Raw genomic sequence first — 10,285 nt, 5'->3', positions numbered from 1 at the left:
CATAGCTGCCTAATAAAAACAGCCAGTTTGTCCTCTGACAAATCAACTCCACCAGTCTTAGCTGCTGGTCATCTGTAGTATACTAATATCAGTGTTTTCTCCTGCTCTGACTTGGTGAGCTCTTTATTGCTTGCTGCTCCAAACCATAGCATTTGTTGCCCATATAAGGGTGTGGGGAAAGCTGAAACTCCTCTTTTCCTCTGAGTTAGGGCTTTCCTTCAATCAAGTGGTCAGGGCAACTTTCTGGTGATACCCAAAGGTCCCCAGCAGGGGTGTTGGGAACCAGTGCTCCTGGTCTTTGTAGGAGAGTTTATCATTCCTGCCTGTTAGTTGTGTCTGTAGTATGTCAAACTGCCTTGCTTTGTCTGGTAGGGACTTGCTGTCCCCCTTGTCAGGCAGCTTGTCACTTTCCTAGTCTCCTTGGGATGGCAGCCACTGAGGGGTAGAATCTCTGTGTACCCAACAGGCTGTACCTCATCCAAACCTCCATCAGTTCTTTTTTGCTGCACTGTCTTTCCCTTCTGGCCTGCATCACTGAGACCGATTTCATCTGAGGACTTTATGACATCTGATCCAGTAACTGGAACCCAGGGTTCATGACCTTGTCAGGAGTCTTCCATAAGGTAAAACACCCCTTTAAGAGGGTTGTCCCTTGGATGTCGATTGGGCCCTTGATCTCTTGGAGATGCCCTGTTAGTTGGGGTCACTGATCCCCTTTCTTCCCAGGGGTCAGGCCTCTTCTATTGCTGTAGACTCAGCATTGGGAGGTAAGTTTCTGGAACTTCCTTAAGTGCTATCATTTCTTCACAATACAAACTCCAGTTCTAGGGCTGACTTAATAGTAATAAGCTACTTGTGTTCCTCAGCTCACTGTACGCTGCTATGTTTTCTCAAGAGAATGCCAGCCCAGGCTGAGCATGACCTCCAACTTGTCTTTGTGCCTCTCTCCCACACACTGGCATTATAGGCATGTGCCACCATGCCTTGCTCTTTCCCTCTTCCTCTGTTGTACCCATCTTCTAAAACCCAGTGAAACAAAATAACCAGTTGCTGACATGGTGCTTATATAACTTAACGCAGGAGGCTCCTAAGGTTGTCATCTCCTTTCTGGTCACATTTACCCCCTGAAGTCAAAGTGCAACTAGCTTACATAATTGGAGCCCAATGCCCATCTTGGCAGTTGGATAAAAGCCAGTCATGGCTGCTCCTGTTCCCTGACAAGTTAGCAGGAGGTAAAGACAGCTTCAAGATTTCATGTAAGGGCTGGAGACACAGCCTAAGGGCTAAGAGCTAATGTTCTTTCAGAGGAACCGAGGATGAACTGACACCTGGATCAATGTCCATCCCACTCTCCCATAGTTAAAAGTAAAAAGATTTCATGCTGCCTGAAGCTCCAGAAGAGACCAAAACAGCCACGACCAGGCCTTTCTGAGGCGCTGCAGGATGTGTGACAGCAATGCCACAGAGAACACTAACCAGTCAGACCTGATCTTTGCATCTCAGGAATCAAGAGCTGTGCGACAGGCAGCACTGCCACCTCTCCCTACAGTGTTCTATCTGGTGAATTTTATTGACTATCCACCACATAGGTGTTTAGTTACCTCCATTCCAGCTTCAATGAGTAGATCAGTCTGGAAATGAACTTTCTGAAAGTTTCATTCTCATCGAACAAGGCTTGATTAATAAATTGGCTGAGATGAGCTAAAAGACTTTTGTGGATGGTACTAGGTTTTCCTTGATAGGGGCAGGTGGTCCTTTGCAAACTCTGATATTGTACAACTCTCACTTTACCACCAGTCCCCCACCGTCAACCTGGTGGTACAGGACTGTGAATCCCAGCCACTTAGACAGTTTAGCAAGTTCATGGACAGCTGTTGGTTATACTGGGGATCACTGCCTGTCTCCGTCCCTCTGCTGCTGGAGTGACAGATGCTGGCTGCTGCCCTAAGCTGATACATAGGTCCTATCCTCATGCTGGGGTGGGGTCAGGTGGGGTGGGCCACCATTTTCTCAGCTCTGTAAACTTGCTTTTTAAAGTGAAATACATATAGAACACAGAGGGGGCGAATAAAAGACATGTCCACTTTCTAGTACTTCTGACTACCAGCTTGTTGCTAGGGATCAAACAGCTTTGTGTGTGCTATGCAGAAAGCCCTACTATAAAGTATACCCTCAGCATGGAGAGACAAGGTGTCACCATGCAGTTCAGGCTGGCCTCACAGTCTTCCTGCTTCTGCCTCAAAGTCCAGCTTGCTGATAGCCTGGGTTCAATAAAGCAACATCAGTAGCATTACTCTCAGCCGGGCGTGGTGGCGCACGCCTTCAATCCCAGCACTCAATCCCAGCACTCGGGAGGCAGAGGCAGGCATATGTCTGAGTTCGAGGCCAGCCTGGTCTACAGAGTGAGTTCCAGGACAGCCAGGGCTACACAGAGAAACCCTGCCTCGAAGGAAAAAAAAAAGCATTCCATTCATGTAAGGAGTCTATAAGCAAGGTGTTACAGGAGACTTGGGTGTGGTCAACAAGGGTAATATGTTAGGAGACCTCAGTTCAGTCCAGGTGCTAATAGTTTATGACAAGTGATTTTCATCTGGCTTGACTTCACTGATGAAATAATCCCACCTTAAATTGAAAGTACAACCAGGCAGCACATCCGTTAAGGTTGGGAGCTCTAAGGGAGATAGATAGATAAAGTGTCTGGGACCAAAGGGTCCCAAACCAACCTCATTTTGTTAGAATGTACAGAAATGTACTAGAGCTAGCTTCAGTTGGAATAGGGAATTTCAGCACCTAATTTCTTTTGTTGTTTATGGTTTATTCACTTTTTATGTGTTGAGTGCCTGTATTGATGTGTGTGCTTTATTGCATGCAGATATTGCTGGAGGTCAGAAGATGGTGTAGGGTCCTTTAAAACTGGAGTCACAAATAGTTGTGCACTGCCATATGGGTTCTGGGAAATAAACCCAAGCCCTCTGTAAGAGCAGCAAGTGCTCTCAACTGTTAAGCCATCTCTCCAGCCTTTGGTGGCGTTATATTTTCTTTTGTTTTTCGAGAAAGGCTCTCTTGCAGCCTAAGGTGACCTGGATTTAGACTAGCCTCGAACTCCTGATCTTTCTGCCTCTACTTCTTGAGTGTGGTGGCATCATATGCATGGGCCCAATTCAGCACCCATTTCATTCTTTTGCTCTACAGACCAGCTTCTACATTTCCAGTTACTGGTTTATATCCATATATATATCCCCAAACGAAAATCTCAGTGCTCCAATCTGAGAGCAACACACACACACACCCACACAAACACACACACATATGCTTATTTTGTTCCGGTAGCCCAGGGGGAGTGCTAATAGGTCTGAATACCATGGATAGCTACTGAAATATTAAGAATATGAACTTAATTCGATATACCTCACTCAACGCAGCTAAGCCTCTATAGAGTATAAGCCTTTGGGTGTGTGCGACAAAATCACGTAAGTTCTCAAAGGGAAGACGCAGAACCAATAATTAACTTAGCCGAGTCACAAACTGAACCGGTCCTTGCAGCCCAGTTTTCGCCCGCCTTGTCTAGTGTGGGTATTGTCGCCAGCAGCTGCTGACGCTTCACAGGAGTGCTACGTGGCGTCCTCGCGGTCACCGCTCTCCTTTCCCGACGGAGACGCCCAGCGCGACTTCCCCTTGATCTACCGCCAAGCGGATGCATCCAGAAGTTAAGCGCCTCCTCACGCCGCGCAGCTGAATCCTCACCTCCGGCCAGACTAGCCTACCCGAGTGGCTGCTCCCGGAAGTGGTGTCCCGCGGGGTGGGAGGAGCGAGCCGCTACTCCCGGAAGTGCCGGCCGGCCGGGTGGGCGTGGCGACTTGCCGCACCCGGAAGTGCCGGCCCGCAGGCGGGGCTGCGGCTGCCACGTTGGAGCGGAGCGTGGAGGTGGCCCTGGGCCGCGGAGGAGGGGCGGCGGCGGCGGATCCGGGGAGAGGCCGACGCTCGCCGGCTAACGCAGGACAGGTCGCTGAGGTCCGCCAGGTGTGTCCGCCGTTTGTTTCCTGCCCCTCGCCAGGTTCGGTGTCCGCTGCCGAGGCCCGAGGCCCGTTCTCCGCTGACAGCGCGCCCCCGTTTCGTTTCGGCCCCGCCGGGACAACGCCTGGAGTCGCAGCAGGCGGGTGATCGTGCAGGTCATCCTCTGCCGACGTTTCCAGGCTGCCCTGCTCGGGAGTGAGTTTGAGGTTAGCCTTTCAGACGCTGTGCACAAAGTGGTGCGATCCCCAAGGGCATGGAAGGGAAACAGACCTCGGGATGATTTCTTTGACTTCACTTAGGTTGAGATTTTTGTGTTGTGTTTGAACTGTTGCCAGATTTAAAGGTTCATAGATTTGAAAGGAAGGCTACTATCGTTTAACTAGGATCTGTATTATTTAGCGACAGCAGTCGCTAATCACAGCCGGTGCTTCAAAAGCATATGATTTTGCTGCTGTTGTATTAAATTACATTGTGAGGCAGTTGTAAAATAACTGCCTGGACTTGTGGGCATATAAACTTTTCCTGTGAGCTCGTAGAACGAATTCTGCAGGTCTTCCTGGAAGTTGCAACAGTTTTTTTTGATAGTTCCTCCAAATTGTTAAACTATACAGAGTTGAAACTTGGCTCTTTGTCTACAATTGTAACTCTTTTATATATATTTATATGTATAAATAAAATCAGAAGCTCGCTCACGTGACCGTATCCCCTATATCCTGATTATTCAGGAGTTGGCTAAAGTGTACTGCCCTTTTAAGTAATTCTGTCCTTGTTTCTCTTTGTTACAGCAAACCAAGAAAGGTTTGTAGGGAATAAGAACTTTTGGATAATTTCTATCTTAATTGTGAATATTACACATTATGGAGTATGGAAATGTGAGATTTGCGTTGAGTTTTGGATTTCACTGGTTAATTTTGTAAACAGTTTTTTTCCCCTGAAACATGTAAGAGTAGAAAGACATTTGTGAACTGTAAAAAGCAATGATTATCAGTCTTTTGGCATTTTCATACCCCTTTGTAAGCATTGGGCGATTTTCCTAGAAAAGCATGTGTACACTGTATGCACATACCTGGGTAGAATTTTCTGTGTAATTTCATGAGGTTCAAAAACCCCACATTAAAGACTTGTCAAGTGATACAGCTAAATTAATTTCTTTTTGTTTCTCCCTCTCTTCTTCCCCCTTTCCTTCATTCTTTGAGATAGGGTCTTGTGGCCCGGAGTAGTCTCAAACTTATTGATTAGCTAAGGATGACCTTGAATTCTGACCCTCCTTCTCTAACCTCCAGAGCTGAGGGATTTCAGGCATCTACCACCACACCGGAAGTATTTTCTTTTATTGTAGATTAACTTTTTCTCCTAACATTTTATCTTGTAGATTTATAAGATAATATGCAGTTCTGCAACCTTTGTAGTTTTTTTTTTTTTTTTTTTTTTTTTTTAGTTTGGTTGAGTGAAGTGAGCCTGGAACAGCTGATAGCGCTAAGGAGCTTTTGGAGAACAAATATTCCTGTCCTTTGTGAGTTATTCACGTGGACCTTTACTAAAAATGGTCCCAGGCAGGGATGTGCACTCTCTATAAGAATCAAAGGTGCTGAGTTCGTCACCTCTGACTTCATACTTTCAGAGGTGTGGGGCAGCTGTTTGCAAGGTTGCTGTTTTTGACAGAATAGTACTGTTGGCTTTCATGTTGCCACATAAAACTTGCAATGTGAAAATGAGTTTAGGACCGCAGAGGTGGCTCATCAGGAGCACACTCTGCTCTTCCTGGAGAGCACCCACATCAGGTGGCTCTCAGTCACCTACATATACACAAACACATATGCATATGATTTAAAAATACTAAAGAAAGTCACTAGAAAGAAAAAAGTTTCCACCTAGTTCAATGTAATTATCGTGGAGAGAAAGTGAGTTAAAAAATAGATAGAAGTTCTTGTCTGGAACATAATGTTCCTCGGATGTTAGGTTTTGGGTGGTTTTTGTTTTGTTTTTTATTGATGGGAGAAAGACCCAGGACCTTGGATATTCTAGGTATGCACTGTGAGCTGCACCCCTAACTCTTGCTTTCTTTGTTTGTTTGCTTGTTTTTTTGAGACCTTATCTGTTTAGCACAGGCTGGCCCAAAACTGCTGACCTCCTACCTCTAGCCTCCAGCACTAGGGTTACACTCCTCTGTGTGCCACCTCACCTAGCATGGAGATGTATTCTTGAAGACTTGTTGACGGTTTAAATTGTGAATTGAGAACAAGAAGCATCCTTAATGGATAAGCCTTTTCTCCCATCCCTTTAAATTGTGATTTCAGAATAGTTAGTTGTATTTATTTACTATGAGCTAGACAGTGTCGTAAACACTCTAAAACCTCATTTAATTCTCACAAGCTATGATGTGGGTAGCTTTGTGGGGAGGAGCAGAACCACAGAGATGCAGCGGCGTGAGTGTTGGAGCTGAGACTTAGGCTGGGGTTTCAGCAAAGGGCGTCTGTTCCAGCCTCAGTCTATCTACTGCGCTGTGATACTGACTTGCAGGTGGCGGGGATGAGCTAGCGAATGTCCTCAGAGTCCTCATTTCCTGTTCTAGTATGATTATGTTCTGGATACAATGCTTTAAATGAATTATGCGCAATGTGAATATAATCACGTAGTATTGAAAAGCTACACAAAACTATAAAGATTGATTGTCATTGAGAAGCACAGATGGCTTCATTCTGTCCCTCATGTTCTAAGAAAGTCATCTGCAATTAAATATTTGTAACAGAAAATCCAGTGAAACTAGAAACTTAGTTTGTAAATACATGGAGTAGGCTATTCTTGTTTAATTTGACTCATAGCTGACTGCATAGGTGTAGGCCGTCATTGTAACAGGGCTTTCTTTCCAGGCAGCTGCACTGAAACTTTGTTCTGCATAGGTTAATAAGAGGAATAGTCTTTACTAGAACATTGAACATTAGAGCAAAGAAATAGATACACTTAGGAGTGCTTTGAGTTCTGACTTAGCCATTTTATGTCCCCGTGGTTATCTCTGTGTTACACATTAACTAAACATTCAGGAATTAGGCAGCCCTTGGACCTTTGCTGTCAGTAAGTATACTGTAATTCTAGTCAGAATATCTATCTGTCTGTCTATCTATCTAGAGATTTTAGGGCTCTGTGTGCTTTACTAATGATTTCTAAACCCAAACCCCAGCTTAAAAAAATAACAATTTGTTTTCCTTTTAGAAATTATTCTGAAATTAACTCCTACCCACTCCTTGCTAGTATTTTTTTATGAGATTATATAAGCAGTTAAAATTAATAAAAAGGATTTATCTGACACTTTTTTTTAGCTTATCTAGGTCATTATTGCATTTGTTTCCCCGTGTATATAATCATAAGAAGTTAAAACAAAACGTCCATATACTTTTTCCATACCTCAGAACTTGCTCCGTAGTGCAGGAAAGACTCAGATCCGTGAACCTTCCTTCCTTCCTGAAAAATTAGAATTACAGCACAAGTGTATCCAAACATTAATCTATGTGTAGGGCACTTTATTTGGTTCTCTATAATCCATGCTATGCTGTTTAAATTTCATATTATCTGATGAGGTAGACACCTTTTACAAGTGTAGAAACAGGGCCCAGAAGAGCTAAGCAACATCTAACAGCATATTTAATAGTAGCAGAGGCCGGCTCCCAAACCTGGGGGGTGAGGTGTTGACTACAGTCTACCCAGGAAGGGCAAGCATGTAGCCTACCTTACCTAGCGCCTTTGCTGTGTTTTCTCCCTGTTGATTGATTGTTGTGTTGTTTTGATTCTGGGTCTCACTCTAGCTCTGGCTCTCCTGGAACTCACTGTGTAAACCAGGCTCTCCGTCCAGGTTTTTAAGATGGCCTTTTGTGGCTAGGTTGGCCTGGCACTCCTGACCTCCTGCAGGCGTGTAGCACTGTGTAGCACTGTGCCCAGCTTGTCTCTAGCACTTTGTAAAAAAAAAAGGGTTTCTTTTCTTGTTCGCTTTCTTTGAGACAGGGTCGCTGTAGCTGAGCTGGCCTCACACTTGCTCTGTAGTGGAAGATGACCTCGAACTCTTCTTCCTCTTGCTTCCGCTGCGGAGCGCTGACCTGACAAGTGTGGGCCATCACACCTAACTTCTAAATTGAGCTTTTTGTCTCTTAGTGTCCAGGAGCTTGAATGTTGGTGCATCACTGTGATATCAGAATAATAATAATGCTTTTATTTTTAAATTAAAATGATTACTGTCTGTATGTGTGTAGCATGGGTGGGTGCAGGTGTGCCCTGTGTGCAGGTGGGGTCTGAAGACAGCTTTGGTGTCCATTGAACCTGGGTGTCACACTCAAGGTCAAACACAGGCTGCTGGGTTTGCCTCCTCAACCTTAATCCACTGAGCTACCTTGCCTGCCGTTCTTAGTATTTTTTAATGTAATATTTTTTATTGTTGTTGATTTAAAACAGGGTCCCGTGGACCTAGTCTGTCCTGGAAGTAGCTGAGGCAGAATATGTCCTTGAACTCTTGATTGTCCCACTTCCTCTGGAGTGCTGGGGCTACAAGGGCCTGTGGCATGCTAGGTTGGCACTCTAACCACTCAGTTATAGCCATATATATGTGTGTATGTGTGTGTATACTCACATTTTGATGCCGGTGATAGAAAAACTGAATACTCAAACATAGGCAGTTTAATTTTGGAGTTAAACTTCTGAACTCACACTTGGCTGTTTCTTGTCACCTAACTTTTTTTTTTTTTTAAAGATTTATTTATTATATGTAAGTACACTGTAGCTGTCTTCAGACACTCCAGAAGAGGGAGCCAGATCTCGTTGCGGATGGTTGTGAGCCACCATGTGATTGCTGGGATTTGAACTCTGGACCTTCGGAAGAGCAGTCGGGTGCTCTTACCCACTGAGCCATCTCACCAGCCCGTCACCTAACTTTCTATACCTTAATTTTATGATGTATAAAATCTTCAAGTAGAAACAATGTGAATGCATACAACTCAAGTCTGCATCCCTTTTATAGAGGCAAATGAAGTGGCCTTGCTCCTCTGAAGGGCACCTAGGGCCCTGAGTGCAGAGTGCAGCCACAGAGCACCGAGAGCGTTTCCTCACTAGAGGAAGGGTTCCGAAACGCAGGCAGGGTGAGCTCTTGCACGCAGAGAAGGGGAAAGTGGGTGTGAGAGTTGGTACATTTCTGTGTCTGTGATGCCCCGGAGTCAGAGGACATCTTTCAAAGCTGACAAATGCAAGCATATTTAGCTACACGAAGGTAAATCCTGAGGGATGATGCTCCTGACTTAACCAGGATCACGAGAGCAGCAGGAAGATTATGTGAGCCAGGGCTGGAGAGATGGCTCAGCAGTTAAGAGCACTTTCTTCTTTTGCAGAAGACCGAGGTCTCACAACCACTTCTAACCCTAATTCCAGTGACTGACACTGCCCTCTGGTCCCTCTGGTCACTGTGTATACATACACAGTATACAGACATATGTGCAGGAAAAACATCCACATACGTAAAAATAAATTTAGGTAAGATTATATGAGCTAACTTCATATGTACAGCTAGAGTTAATGAATAAATTGAGGACTAATGCCATTAAATAAAATTATTTAAAATTACAAAGAACCTGAAGTATATTGAAATGAAAATCAAAACGTTTTAGAAAAAAATAATAGCTACACAAAAAGAATGAACAGAAGCAGAATACAGGTTATAAAACTAGATAACAAAGTTGGTCACGACGGCCTGCACTGAAGAACCCAGTGCTGGGGAGGTGGCGACAAGAGAACTCCTGGGCTCACCACCAGACAGCCTAGCTGGAGAGATGGGCTGGAGAGATGACTCAACGGTTAAGAGCACTAGCTCCTCTTCCAGAGGTCCTAAGGTCAATTCTCAGCAACTACATGGTGACTCACAACCATCTGTAATGGGGTCTGATACCCTCTCCTGGTGTGTCTGAAGAGAGCAATGGTGGTGTACTCATATACATTAACTAACTAACTAAATAAATCTTTAAAAAAAAAAGAGAGAGAGAAACACTATCTTACAAAAGAAGGTAGATAGCTTCTCAGGTGCATTGCTGGTACACACATATGCACACACTCATGTGCTTATGCATTTTATACACACTAACACACATGATATATGAATAGTATTCTACAAGGTGGTTTCCCTAACCTTAAATCTGCATTCTGCCCTCTTTTCCCTCCGCCCCTCCCTTCCTTCATATATACGTGGAACTTACATACTGATTTTCTCTCTCTGTCTCTCTCTCTCTTTTTTTTTTTTTTT

At 44.5% G+C, this 10,285-nt stretch overlaps 1 protein-coding gene across 16 annotated transcripts in view; it reads left to right on the top strand.

Annotated features, from left to right (window-relative positions):
• Nucleotides 1-3,875: 3,875 nt before the first annotated feature.
• The window catches only part of Sec31a (SEC31 homolog A, COPII coat complex component), a 56,697-nt gene continuing 50,287 nt past the window's right edge, over nucleotides 3,876-10,285 (top strand). For 8 of the 16 annotated variants that reach the window (XM_029477038.1, XM_021163771.2, XM_021163770.2 and 5 more), the window contains exon 1: nucleotides 3,877-4,020. The gene's annotated coding sequence lies outside the window, so the exon portion shown is untranslated. Of the gene's footprint in view, nucleotides 4,221-10,285 lie in introns of all 16 variants that reach the window. The other 8 variants (XM_021163766.1, XM_021163763.1, XM_029477036.1 and 5 more) reach the window with 2 other exon arrangements.

This window comes from Mus caroli, chromosome 5, assembly GCF_900094665.2.
Source record: "Mus caroli chromosome 5, CAROLI_EIJ_v1.1, whole genome shotgun sequence".
In the NCBI taxonomy this organism is placed as follows: domain Eukaryota; kingdom Metazoa; phylum Chordata; class Mammalia; order Rodentia; family Muridae; genus Mus; species Mus caroli.
This window is presented reverse-complemented; position numbering and strand designations above follow the sequence as displayed.